This window comes from Chroicocephalus ridibundus, chromosome 3 (assembly GCF_963924245.1).
Source record: "Chroicocephalus ridibundus chromosome 3, bChrRid1.1, whole genome shotgun sequence".
Taxonomy (NCBI): domain Eukaryota; kingdom Metazoa; phylum Chordata; class Aves; order Charadriiformes; family Laridae; genus Chroicocephalus; species Chroicocephalus ridibundus.
The window spans coordinates 88118982-88132759 of NC_086286.1; the positions used below are offsets into that span (position 1 = coordinate 88118982).

The window sequence follows — 13778 nt, forward strand, 5'->3', positions numbered from 1 at the left end:
CCCGTTCCATCGGGGTTGTAATCTTCGGCAGGCAGAGGAAGCCTGCTCGCTACAGCACGGCCAGTTGGTAGCCATTGGGAAGCTTTCACGATGGACAAGTGTGTCCGCACCAGTTTTTCCACCTTACTTTAAAAACATCTGGTATATATCAGGGTCCTGCACACCCTTTTTGACTCCCGGAGCTGTGAAATGAAGAAAGCAACTTGTATTCTTCTGTGGTCAGCTCTCACATTCTCATATGGTGTCTGTGCAATCAGACACATCAAATTAATACTTCGACTCGCTCCTGCAGTTTGAAAAATACCTACTGTCGGGTTTAGATGAACTGCTTAGTAAAATCCTGCAGAGAGGGTGTGTGAGTTGAGGGGAAGCGCACGGGAGAGGTGAGATGCCAGTGGTTATATGGTCTGCTCGGTGAAAGGCAAAGGCAGAGTTGAAGCCATGATGCTGCTATTAACCTTCATGGCATTTGCGCAGAACAGGAGTCAGTATTTTTTTGCAGAGCAAATGTCAGTATTTCCCTTAACATAAGCAATCCTGTAGGAAGATGTGTACCAGACGGTTAAAAAGTAATAGGCAGCATGAGTGCATGCAGAGAAAACCTGCTTTGATATGGGAGCGTTTGTTTCCTGCAGGAGTTCTGTAGCCCCTTGCAAGAGGAGAAACAAGGATTTGTAGAACTGTATTTGTTTAAAATCTCTCTGAGTCCTTAGTGCTGTCCTGATAGTGGGGGGGAATTCTTTTTTTGTGATAGCTTTTTTGGAGACCAACAGTTTGGAACAGAAGATGGATGGTGCAACTCCATAAGGACTTTTATTTGATATTCCCAACCATAATGTTACCGAAAGCCAGTCTCCCTACCTCATTTCCCTACCGATGAAAAATTCAGTTTCTTATATTTGAGCCCTCTGGAGGCAAAATTTCAAGAGGTCAAGGGTGGCTCTGTTGCAGCTTCTTTTCTGTTCTCAATTCCTTAGCCTTATGGCAGAGCGTTTGTCTTTATAGGTGCTTTTGCCACACTGATTAAAGACAGGAAATATTTCGCTTAACCCTGAGGCATCTCAAACCGTGTGCTGGATTAATTAAAAAATAGCGCTGTGCCCTCCGCAGCAGCAGAGCGGTGTTTGGGAGGGGAGGGAGGAGCGTGGTGCAGGGCGGGCAGGAGGACTCATCCTGCCTGACAAGATCCCGGCCGTCGGCGGGAGATCCCAGCGTGGAAGGGGAGCGGGTATCGGCTCCCAGATCTGCTACGCAGCTCCCCAGGCTGGATTTTGCCTGCAGCGCTCTGTCTGTAAGGGAGCCGTCCCACCACTGGCGTGTTCTATTTTCTAAAGTTGTTTCAACCCCCTTTTCCAACCTGGAAAAAAAAAAAAAAAAGCCCTTTGGAAAAGGGGTTAGGTAACAAAGCTATGCGTTTCTCCTCCATGTATGTACTTCGGCCAAGTTAAAAGGCTCATTCTGCCTTTCATCTTGCAGACTGTTTTCTGCAGATATTTCCTAACTTTTCCCATGACGTTTTCGCCTGGTTCTTCAGAAGATTGTACGGACTGAAAGAGACTATTGTTTCCGCAAGAGCACAAGCATGTGCACATCAGCTAATCTGGTTGGTACAGGATTTCAGGAGTGGGTGTTGGACTGAGGAACAGGACTGGGATGTGTGCGGCTACGAATTCTTGCAAACGGCGTGCTCTCTTACTCTGTAAATAATATCACATTTCACTTTCTAGGTTCGCCATTCGTGTTCCTCCAAAAGTTGAACTCCAGTACCATGAGACGTAAACAAGGAAATGGCGTACAGGAAGATTGCAAAAGTTTTGGTTAGCAGAGATTGGAAAGCTGGTTCGGTTTTCAGTCCTGCGCCTGGATTGATGTCAGCTACTTGATTGCATGGAGTCTCGGCGCATTTACAAATCATCATAGGTTTAAAATTGATAGTTCGTTGTCTTTCTTGCTTTCTCCTTCCCCACGTTTGGGTTTTGGTATTTGAAGTACAGGTTAGGCAAACAAGTACTTTTTAGCCTGGCGTTTAGGAGGCAGGCTTTGGCAATCGAGATGCGTTTGCCAGCTCTTGAGACACTGCAATCTGAACTTTGCATTTACAACAAACTCTTTCTGCAAAGTAGTTTGCATACAAGACATCATGCGATACGGGGTTTGTTGTTTCTTTTTTTCAATTGGATGGTATCGCCAGGGAGCAAAGAAACCGCCGGTGGTTGTTTTTGTTTTACACCCAGGATCTTGTCGGATGCAACCTCGCCGCAGATTTGTTTCCCCTTTCGGGAGCGTTACCTAGAAGATGGTGCTGGGATAACTCCAGCTTCCTGGTGGTGACCCAGATCTCTGCTGGCGATGAGATCTCATCTCCGCTGGGCACGGGGCGAGAACAGCAGTTGCCTTTTCGACTGCTGATCCGCGGGCATGTTCCCATACGGTGTTTCCAGACTCGTCAGCAGCCTTGCAGCGCCGTGGCTATTGCTGCTGACGTGCCCGTGTCTGGCGGCGAAAGGCGGGGTTTTCTTCCATGGTCTGGTTTCGTGTAGGTCTCGTAAGAGGGTGTGAGGCAACTCCAGGGTGTTTTTACATACTACTTTATGTACGTGTGAGGCAGCGTAAAAATTCTGGGAGTTTTTTTTAGCAGCGACAACGTTGTATAACTGACAGTTCTCTGTATCTACATTTTAATACAGTTTCCTTGCTTGGGTAGGAATAGTTGCTGCTTGTGAATAACTCCGTGGAACTGGAGGATGCAGGCTGGGAAGGCTGAGACTTGCTGGTAATTTAAAATTTGATAAGGATTGATACCATGGTTTGTCGATGGATTTTGTCCGGCTGAGATGCTTTTTGACAGATTCCCAGGAATTCCCAGGTGTTGCTAAAAGCACTTGAGCATAGCCAATTTTGTAAGACAGGGAAGAGAAATAGTGAAGTGAGGAGGAGTCGGGGGTTTGTCTGGTTCCTTTTCATCTACGGGCTGTCTTATTTAGCAAAGAGCTTGCAGCCTCACCCATGTGTTTTCAGCACCTCTGGATCAAACCGCACAGGCAAACTGTTGGCTATCCTTGAAGGGTTTTTCCAGTGCTTCCACGGGACACAACATGGGTCAACTACTTTGCTTCACAGACCACCTCACTGCTTGCCCAAGGGACGTTTCTGAAATTACACCTTCTTTTAAGCAACTCATGGGCACAGTACGGAGCACTGGAACCAGTCTGTGAAGCTGCCTTTTCCTATCCAGGACTTGTTTTATGTTAGATGGAGTCCTTGCTGCTATAGCCAGGAATATTTGAGGCATGTTTCTGCTGACAGTTTTGTGCTTTGCACTCCCGAGGATTGGATGTAGGGCAGTTTGAAGGGTTCCTAGCAGTGGAACTCCCTATTTACAGTCAGCGAGTTCATTAGAGCCCTAAATTATTTACCTTAAAGAATTCAATCCCTGAATTATTTACCTTTAAGGTCTCTCTTCCAGCGTTGTGCATTTGGTTGACTGTAGACCTATGCTCTGTTATACGCTGTGAATGTCTAAGGCAGCATAACATCTAGGGCGGTTTCAACTATTAGCTGTTAATTTTATTTTCATACACGAATACACGACAATATTATAACTAAGGTCAGAGTGCGACTCAGGGAGATATAAAAAGGATTTGTGCAGCCCCGATTTTAAGTCTTGTGAATGCATGGACAGTTTTCGATGATGGCATCGCACCTTTCTCTTTCTGCAAGTCCCCTGCCTAGCGCCGAGCGTACAGCTGTAGCTACAAGCCCTGGGCAAACGCCTTCTTCAGCGTCTTGGTTTTTCCTTCCCATTCCGTGTTTAGCCCCAGGCTTTTATTTACGGCACACTACTCAAATCCTACTGAAGAAGTTTGTTATTTCCTCACAAACTCACTCTGTTTATCAGTGTCAGGCTTGAGGGTTTGACAAATGATTTGGGAAGCGTCGCCACTTCTTTACAGGAAGAGAGTTTAAAACAAGAGGACAAAGGATCTTGAGGATCTTACAGCCTTGCCGCTGAGATGTCCCCGTACTACACAGTATTTCATGTACTGGAAACGCCGTTCCCTTTGGCTGCGAGTGTTCGTTAGTTCTGCTTGAGAGAAGGCAGGGTTTCAGGTTGGTTGGGAACTCGCCGTTAATGGCCGCTTGGGAGATGCTGGGTTTACATGACTGGAGCGGCGCTGCCACAGCGCGGCTCGTCTGCCTGCGCCAGGAGAGGGGTGGCAGGGACCGGCGGGGTGGCCGCCGTCTTCGCTGACAACAGCTGTCAGAGTTGTCCCATAGCCCTGATGCACGGCTCAGGTACCTCCTGTGGTGGCAGGAGCGGGTGAAGGGCAGCGCTCGCCCGCCACGTTTCCCTCCCTTTTCAGTGCTTCGAGTCATCAGTGTTCTCTCTTGCAACGTAGCCGTGATGCGCCAAAGCCAAAAGGCAGGAAGGAAACAAATGGCCAACAGTGTCCACCAGCATCCTAGGGGCTTGAACACGATTCATTGGCTGTGCCGCAGCTGCACAGCCACCGTGCAGCCCTCCGTGCCTAGTTGTCACTCTCTCCCCATCCTACTTCCAGTTTTCTGTCCCCCCGTTATATGAATTTTTTTGCGTTGACATATTTTTCCCCGCCGCCCCCCTGGCCCAGCTCTTGGCTGCTCTGTATTGAGCATAGGTGGCCCCAGGCAGCCGGGGCTGTGGCAGGGAGGTCACCTGGAGAAGGGGAAAGGGTTGGTCCCTGTCCTTGCTCGGGAGGTGGCCCTGCCCCTCAGGAGCAGATGCCAGAGGCAAAGGCCACCTCTCTCCTCTTCAGCCCTGGACTAGACCGTGCTCTTTGCTTCCTGTGGCACCTGGCTAGTCCCAGGTTTAAACTCAGAGGTGGTTGGAATTTGTTGAGTCTTTCCAGCCACTTTTTTGGGAATGGCTCAGTCAGACCACTGCGACCGAAAACTTGCAACAAAACTTTCTGGCAGACATCCGTGTCAACGACGGGCAGCGTAAACGGCAGGAAGGGTATCACAGCCGTATCCCCCATCCCATGCTGCGTTGGCTGTGTTTAATCCATATGCTTTGTTGAGGTGGGCAAGGGATGATGCACAGGTGGTTGAGTCACGTCTCCTTAAATGCAGGGGTTTGTTTTGTATGCTTTCAGAGAAAGCAATGAAGCACTGAGGTTAATGGCATTTCCAGTACTGAAAATCCAGTTGCATTTTTTCTTTACTTATGAAGCGTCTTCTGGCCATCCAGAGAGACTGGTGGGGTTTTTTTGAGGTTTTTATCTCGAGTGAGGTTTCTACCATATGGACTTTTTTCTTCCTTATTTGAGTGTGGAAATTTCTTATATGAAGTGTACATTTTGGTTCATTGGTGTATTGGCAGGAGAATTTTACACTGAAGCTTAAAGCTATTAATATGTGAAGTGAGGAGTAAACACAGACACCAAAAGGCCCTTTCGAGAATTTTAGGTGGAGTTACCGCTTAAATAGTGTTGTAGGTGCAAAGTTCAGGGAAACTGTACCATTAAGTAATTTACTGTCGATGTAATTTTGCGAGTATTATTTTTACATTGCTGCTGCCGTTATTAGTGGCATGTATGTACTGTTGAAACTGAAAGAAACTCAAGCAGCTCTCTCTTCCCCCGTATTTCTGAGTGTCTACTTGGCGTTGGTCCCGGCGCTGCCAGGCAGGATGCCCCGGGGAGAGGGCAGAGGATTTGGGTGCAGGAGAGCAATGGGCTGTGGAACCTCGGCCGCCCCTCCAAATTGTTCTCTGTCGCTTCGATTTGGTCAATGAGAAATTTTGGGGAATGGACTTTTTCTTTTTTAATATCTTTAGGACACATGGCAGAAAACAAAAGACCTAAGTATCTGCTGGGAAGGCCAGCTGCTGTAATGCAAATAATAGATAATTGTGTGCAGTTAATCAATTTTCTCTTTTGTGTTGTTTTTCACACAGAGCGATGAGGCAAGAGAGAAGTTTTTAAAAACAGAAAAATGTGATTGCGTGAACAATACTGTTGGCAGGAGGACTCGGTGGATTCAGGTAATACCGTGACACTGCTTTTTATTGTGCTTTAAAAACTGGCCAGGTTTCAGGCTGACAGTGGCCCTTCATCAGGGATTGAGGAGCAGAGGAAGGTGACAAGGTATAACAACACCCAGTGGCTGCTAAATTAATTCAGACCAGGCGAGAGGGTGTGAGTGTTCCCGCAGCTCGGGTGATTGCTGAATAGGACAACATTGCTGGGGCCTCAGTAGCTTCCTTCTCTATATCAGGCTGTTGAAGCTGAGGCTGTTCTGTTTTTCTTGGTTTTGTTTTATGATGTTTTTTTGACCCTAAGAGATTCTCTAATTCACCCTCTTACAGCTGCATCGATGTAGGCGGGGAAGCTCCATGCCTGTTTTCTGGAAGAAGGTCAAATGATTAGCTGTCCCTTCAGACTGCACAACTCCGAATCTATGAATATTTCCCTTGAATTTCCCCTTTTAAAAGATTTCTGGATCAGAGCAGATCATTATCTGCTAGAAGACCCAGACCCTAGACCTTTACTGCTTTAGAGGGCTGCTGCTGGCTGTTTTCAGCGTGTGAATGGAGACAATTTCGTGTTGCATGGTTGTAGGAAACCTAATGTGTGATGCTTAAGCATGCTACTAATATGTCTGCCACAACCTTATCTTAAAATAATGGACTTTAACATATTTAGATCCTGTTTTATAGGAAATGTAAGTTGCTAGCTGAAATGCACCTCTTATGTTTTTAATCATTTTAATTATTTCCCTCACTGAGGAGGAGTGGAAGATGAAGTGGGGGAGTTTACAGTGCTAATTGCACTCCACATTGGTAATTGAGGCCAGATCCTACCCTCAAACTTCTTAGGCAATCCCAGTGAAGTCATCAGGCTTTTCACAAGCATATGGGTTTTCCCCATGTGTATTTGATTCCAGGATAAGGGCCTACAGCGTGCTTTTTTGTGCGCTGATTTCTCACACGTATGAGGAGATTCAAAAAACGTGCATCTTTTTTGACGTAGCCTCTTGGTTTCCAGCACCGACTGGAGGGGTTCTGCAGTATTTTTATCAAGAAGCAGATCAGCAGAGCTAGTTGCCTTGGACTGAGCTGCTTGTAACTGGCGAGTCCTTTGCATTCTCTTTGTTAGGTGCTAGGTGGGAAAAACGCAGTTGTGGCTTTGCATGGCTACAGGCATGAGCGAGAAGGATGTTTAAATAGCATGTGAATGGGTGTGGATTTGATATTTCCTAGAGCCAGCTTCTTTTTAGGATTAAATTGCATACTCCGGGAAGATAGTTGCTGTATCAACATTGGTATAATGACACATTATTAAAAAATCAATATCCAGTCATAGAAGCGAGTCCTGGTGTAAGCAGTTGGGTGCTTACAGCTGCGATTTGTATGTATTTGCAAATGTAATGGGCTTTTTTTTCTTGTCGCACTGGTAACTTGGATAAACACTGTATATGTGACTCATTGCAGAGTATAAACTTATTTTAAAGGAGCAAGTGTGGGATTTGCTGAATATCCTATTGCTTGCGTCCCTGAATACTTGCATTAGGTCATGATTAATCTTACATTCGCCAACCTGAGAGGAAAATTACTGCTGATCTCCCATAGGTGACTTCATAAATAAACAGAAGGATGGAAGTGCTTTAAAAACATAAATAGTAGTTAGAATTCATAAAATCATAAAGCAAGCATATGGTACAAGGTCTTCTAAACTATAACACTTGAAAGCTTTTTTGGTAGTTTCAGAAAGAGCTTGTTTAGTTATCATAGGAAAAGTAAATATTTTCATTCCTTTTTCTTCAGCTCTCTCTCATTCCATTCCTCTTTCTTTTTCTCTTTTTCTCCTTTTTTTTTTTTCCTCCTTTTTTCCCCCAGAATCTTCTTAATTTGGTGGGAAGGGGGGCACCAACACCCGATGTGCCTAGAAAGCCCTGTTTGGGGGCAGGAGGTAACACTGCTAGTTGTCCTGCTGTTATTAGGTTCATTCTTGAGGTCCTCCTGCAGTGTGGGGATGGAGCTGGTGTAACCCGAATCGAACGTTCCCTGTGCGCGTGTGCGTGAGTGAGACGCGATGGGCACAGCAGCCGCACCTAGACCAGCCAAGAACATATCTATTTTTTAACGTGGTACCCCAAGCATCGGTGATGAGGGATGCGATCCCTCTCTGTGTGTCTATGCGTGCAGGGGTGTGAGCTCATGGGGGTGGCACGACGCAGCATCCCCGCTCTCCTGCCACATCCTCAGTGGGGCGGCTGCGGTCCCCAGAGCTTCGAGCGTCACGGCGGGGAGGCGAAGCCGCTGCTTGAAAGGAGGCGAAGGAGGAAGACGGGGAGCGGAGGAGTGGGGGGCCGAGCGGGGAGGGGGAGCCGGGGAGGAAGACGCGGCTCCGGAGGGAAATACTCTGTGCTTTGCAGTTGCTTGTGTGGATAGAAACCAGATGGTGCGCTGGAACACCCGCTCGCTCGGGCGGCGGCGGAGCCAAACATATGGTTAATGGTTAGGAGAAAGAGCTTTGCGAGCCAGGGCTTTGCTGACTGCCTCGCATTACAGATTGTTGCAGTGTGTCATTACATTGCCAAACTAAGTGCTTAATACCCGCTGCGGGCGCTGGGCAGGCATTCGCAGGGAGGATGCTGAGGCTCCCCGGGCAGGGCGGGAGGCTGACATCACGTGCGTCCCCCCGCCACACCCCCCAACGCCCCCTTTCCCCACTGGAAACGCCGTAAATCTCCCCTTTTACAAGCTTAAAACCTACAGCAGGCAGTTTTCCCGTTCTGCGTGTCTTTAATCCGTTTATTTCCAACAGTGTATGGTTGGGTTTGCCCTTTTTTTTGTGCCTTTTTTTTTTTTTTTTTTTTTTTTTTTGGTCCCTGAGCAGCCAAGTTCACCTCGGCTGCAGCACCGCGCTTACATGCCCGGCATCTGAAGTTCCTGCTCTGGGATCTTTGGGCGACACCAGGCCCATGTTATCTAAGGAACTGCTGAGCTCATTCATCTCCTTTTCACGGCCCGCTTCCTTTTATTTTTAGCCAAATCCGTCAGGCCTGACAGGCGGGTAATTTGAGCCAGAGAAAGGGCAAAGCTCCAGGTCCTTTCCACAAAGCAATTCTTCTCCTCCCTCCTGGGAAGGCTCCAAACTTGGCCTGCTCCAGGCAGATGGATTTGTTGAGTCATGTGAGATCATTTACACAAAAACACAGCGAGGCAGTGAAAAGGAAAAAAAAGAAAAAAAAAAAAAAAAGGGAAAGAAAAAAAATGTTGGGGGGGGGGGGGAAGGGGTGGGAGAGCTTGCGCTGCCGGGGCTGCTGCGAGCGTAGGAAATGTGCTGCGAGGCAGCTAGACAGAGGAATGCAGCAGATTCATTCTTGTATAAGGTAATGTCTCGTTTACAGTACAGGGTGGAGCCAGCACGGAGGAGAAATCACTCGAAAACAGATTACTCATTTAAAACAAAAATTCTCCTTAAAATAAATAATAATAATAGTATTTAAAAAAAAAAAAAAAAACAAACCAAACAAGAAACCAACCAACAAGCAAGCCGCGCGCACGGGCGCGCAACAAAGGCGGCGTTGTTGACAGCACCGGATTACAGTAGCGGTAAACTCCGGGCTGGGAGGTTGCTGGAAAATGAGTTTGCTCCGTGATGCAACCGGAGTTTGCTTTGTCTGGCCGCCAGCGGGAGCGGGGCGGCGGGGACGGGGGAGCCCAGCGGCTGCATCGCTCCGCTCCGTCCGGGGATGGGTTCAGGCGGCGGGGAGGGATGGAGGGATGCGGTGCGGGATCCCGAGCGGGCGGGCTGCGCTGGGGCATCGTTAACGGCGAAAATTTGGGGGGGGTGGGCTGTGGAGAACCTCTTCTTGTTTTGGTTTTGAACTGGTTATGGCATGATCGTCATTACATCAGGGAGTAAATTGCATTTAATCAGTTGAATGTTGATTTTGTTACCATTTGCAACCTAAGCTAACCCCAGCATGTTGGTTTTGGTTTTTTTAAGTGGGTGGTAAAGAGAGAACATCAAACTTGGGGTTTTTTAGATCTTGATGCATCCCGGAGAATTGGGTTGGGTTAATTTATGCAGTGTTCTAACGAGATGTGTTCAAACCTTTAAATAGACATGGACTGTATTTAAATATTGTTAATTTAACTTCCAGATACTCCAGATTTCTTAGCAAGGCAATATCTGAATATTAGTGTTTTTTCCCCCCTGATGATTAAAAATCACAGTAGTAGCAGAAACTGGAACGGGAAATTGGTGGAAAACGTGCAATCAAACAAGTCCAGTGCAAAACATTGGATTGCATTAAATTCTCGGCTGCACTTAAGGAACTCGCGGGAGCATGTAGACGTGGGTTTGTATTTTAACTTGACCCTTTGTCCCGCTGAGCAGCATCTTCTGCAGACTCCACGGCGGTGTCTGCTGAGGTGCTTTTCCTCTGGGGAGGGGAGGGTTTGTCTGGAGCCTGCCTCCCTCTGCTTGACCTTGTCTTCCTTTTTTTCTCCTCCCGCTTCTTTTTTGCGCTTTTGTCTGAAAGACGGCTGGCTTTCCCAGCCCACTTGCCCCGCCGGGCTGTGCCGCCCAGCACGTTCGGCGTGAAGAGAGCCTTCACTTCTTGTGCTTAAAGAGTCTTTCTCACTTGGTGGAAACCTTTTGTCTTCTCTGTCTCTTGATCGGGCCGCCGCATTAATTATGTGGAAGGAGCGCTTGGCAGCACCCCGAGTCCCGGCTGGGGTCCCGTGCTGCACAAACCCACAACGGGGTCCCTACCCCGCAGCTCACGGCTCATGTCTGGGGTGAGGATCAGCAGAAGGGTAGAAGTATAAGGATGGGAAGTACCGCCAGGTTTGGGACCTAGATCGTGTAATGAGCTGTGGCCATAGCACGGCAGCTTTTAACGAGGACAGGCTGTAGATTGCTCCGAGGTCCTCAGAAAGGTCCCAGAGAAGGAGAGCATTGTTTTTTATTCTGTTTGCATAGTTACTGTAACTTTCTTTCCCCTCTTCCCCAAAATACCTAATTATCCTACATTTTCTGTTGCTGTGAGCAACATTTACCGTAGTTACCCAGAGCTGCAATTCCAGTTAAATTCTCACTTTATAAAGCTAATCTCCCAGCAGTGGCTGTGGGATTTCCAAAAGAAAAGATGGTTGTGAGGAGCCAAAGTTTTTAAGATTTTTGTCTCAGTGGACAATTCTGCATAACTCCTCTGTTAACTATTCACCGTGGTTATCAGTTGAGACCTCAGTAGCTTCATCTCTATTTATGGCACTTAGAAGACTTGTAGTTTTTTTAATTCCCCTGCAGAGTGCCCCACTCCCCAATATCTCCTTTTCTGCTCCCAAGATGCCACAAGTGTTGCTTTTTGCATCTTTACATCGGACAAACAGCCTTACTAGACAGGTTTCAGGAACTGATCATGACCTGACTATCGGGAAAATCAGCCTTACTCTTCCTTCCCTCTCTTTCACGGCCGCTCAACTTCCTCCCCTTCTTCTAAAAGTGTGTTGTCTATCAGATGCTATCAGCCCCGTAATTCTTTTATCTCGCTTCTCCTATCGCTTCCATTCTTCTGTTCCTACTGCCTCTTCCTCTATCTCACGATTAGAGCAGAAATTTCTCTGCTGCTGGCATCTTCCCTTCTCGCACGTACCGTGGCGCTGCCTCCTTTGGGATCTGAGGAAGGATGAGTTTAGGGTTCATACGTGTTGTGTCATGTCCCATGCTTGGCTTCAGTTTGCACAGGTAGAGGGCATCGGCTACGGTAATTTTTCTTTCATTGACGCCTTCAGCAAACAACTCTCTCACCACCTCGGATGAGCAGGAGGTCCTTGGTGCCTCCCTCACTCTGCCACCTTGGTGAGAGAGGCACTGAGGACCTCCTGCTGAGGTTGCTCTTTCCAAAGCGATGCAACCCGTAGCCAGGGGTTTGCCTGCTTTCCTCCAGGCGTGAGAGCACTGTGCTTCCTTCCAAAGACCTTATTCTGTGCCCTAACTGTATAACCTTCCTCGATCTGAAGTTGTGCCAAGGAGAGATGCTCCAGGAGCGAGGTAACTCTCTACTTTTGAGCTCAATTTGTCGTGCTTGACAGGATCAGATCACAATTGCCTTCTACAGAAAACTTGGGGAAACTACATAATTCTCTGCAGTGATCTAAGATGAGTGGGGTGGTGACCTCCCCATATCACAAACGTTCGCATATGGGACTTATGAAGTAACCTCAAAATAAATAAATCGCTAGCCTGACAGCTTCCCCCTTACAGAAAATCATGGAAGTTCCGGTGTAGTGGTGGCAATTTCCTCTTCTTCATGTATGCATCTACAGGGCATCCCAGGAGAGGCGAGATTTGTTCTAAACAGATTAATGTAAATTTCCATGGAGCTTTTTAAGGCATTAAATCTGTGTAAATTTTTCTCATCCAGCGATGAAGTAGTGCAGCGGTGAAGCACAGGACTTTTTGTAATGTATTCGGAAACCTAGCCGTTTTCTGGTCGCGGCCAAATCCCATTAACTGTGATTTCCCTGCTTCCTTTTTCCTCCTGTCAGGCCTTCTGGATAGTGGCATCTCTTAACAGCTTGTTTGGAGAATCTGCTCTGAAAACCTCGCAGACACTCCACTCCTCTCAAAGCGAGGGAAACTTTGGGAGCAGCTTATCACCTGCTCATCGGCTGACTTCCGTTTCTGCTAGAAAGTTTCCATCGTCCGTAGACCAAACAAGCTTAAATCTCTTTCCTTTCCTTTCGGTCGAGCGCAGCAGAGGTGGAAAACCTTTTGGAGATTAAACTTTGCCTGTTGCTTTAGTGAGACGTCAATGCAGACAGCACAGCGTGTATAAAATTGGCTTATTTAATTCCCTTGGAGCATCCTTAGGGATCCTTGAAAGTTGTCTGAGAGTGTCTAGTGAGGATGTGCGAGCACCCTCTGACACTGCCCTTGCAGTAGCAGGTTTTTCAATTTTGCGTTAAAAATAGTTCTTTTAAGGCTCCATACACTCCATTAGCTTTTAGCTGGTAGTTCCTGTAGTGTTACTAACTGCTAATATGATCTTTTAGTTTTTTGCCTTGATTCTGTTATAAATTAAATTGGTGTTGCCGAAAGCCACTTCTGATCATGCGCTGTAAAAAGATCTTTTTTTACCTGTTTGCAGCCTTTGTGCAATTAATGGGAACATACTGTTGCTCTCCGTTAAATTCATTGACGTTTAATAGATATCTGTGGGCCGTATTTGGCTTTAAGTGGATGTATCACAGCTCTTGAGGCATTTTGGTGGCTAAATAGCTGGGGTTAGACACTCAGTTACTCATGCCAGTTGTTTTCCTGTGTCGATACTGAACTGTGTGCGTTACACAAATATTTTTAGTTATAACCTTGTCAGATTTGTTTAAGGAAAAGAGACGTCCGAATTTTTCAGAGGTGTTTATCTGTGAGTGAGTGGAATTATATTAATTTTTTTTTTGTCGGTTGATCAAATTATAAGTGCTAAGATGAAAGGCCCATTATTACTTACAAAAGTAAGACTTGCTTTTGCAGGAGTAGAGCAATTCGTCTTCTGTGTCTGCTTCTGTAATTGCAGCCTGTAAAGACCCTAAAGAGTCCTGCTACTCAATGATTTCCTTACTGCAACCGGTGAAAAATCAGGTTTGAAATGCATTTAACTGATGCTCAATTCCACATTTAATACCTCTTGATTACTATGGTCACAGCATAAATAAATACGTTTCATAGCTTACTCGATCATGCAAATGTTGAATGTCTTTCTCCTTCATCAGAATACTC

At 46.7% G+C, this 13778-nt stretch overlaps 1 protein-coding gene across 3 annotated transcripts in view; it reads left to right on the forward strand.

Moving 5' to 3' along the window:
- The window catches only part of BACH2 (BTB domain and CNC homolog 2), a 199359-nt gene that overhangs the window by 37312 nt on the left and 148269 nt on the right, over positions 1 to 13778 (forward strand). For all 3 annotated transcript variants that reach the window (XM_063329966.1, XM_063329967.1, XM_063329968.1), the window contains exon 2: positions 5939 to 6025. The gene's annotated coding sequence lies outside the window, so the exon portion shown is untranslated. The remainder of the gene's footprint in view (positions 1 to 5938; positions 6026 to 13778) is intronic.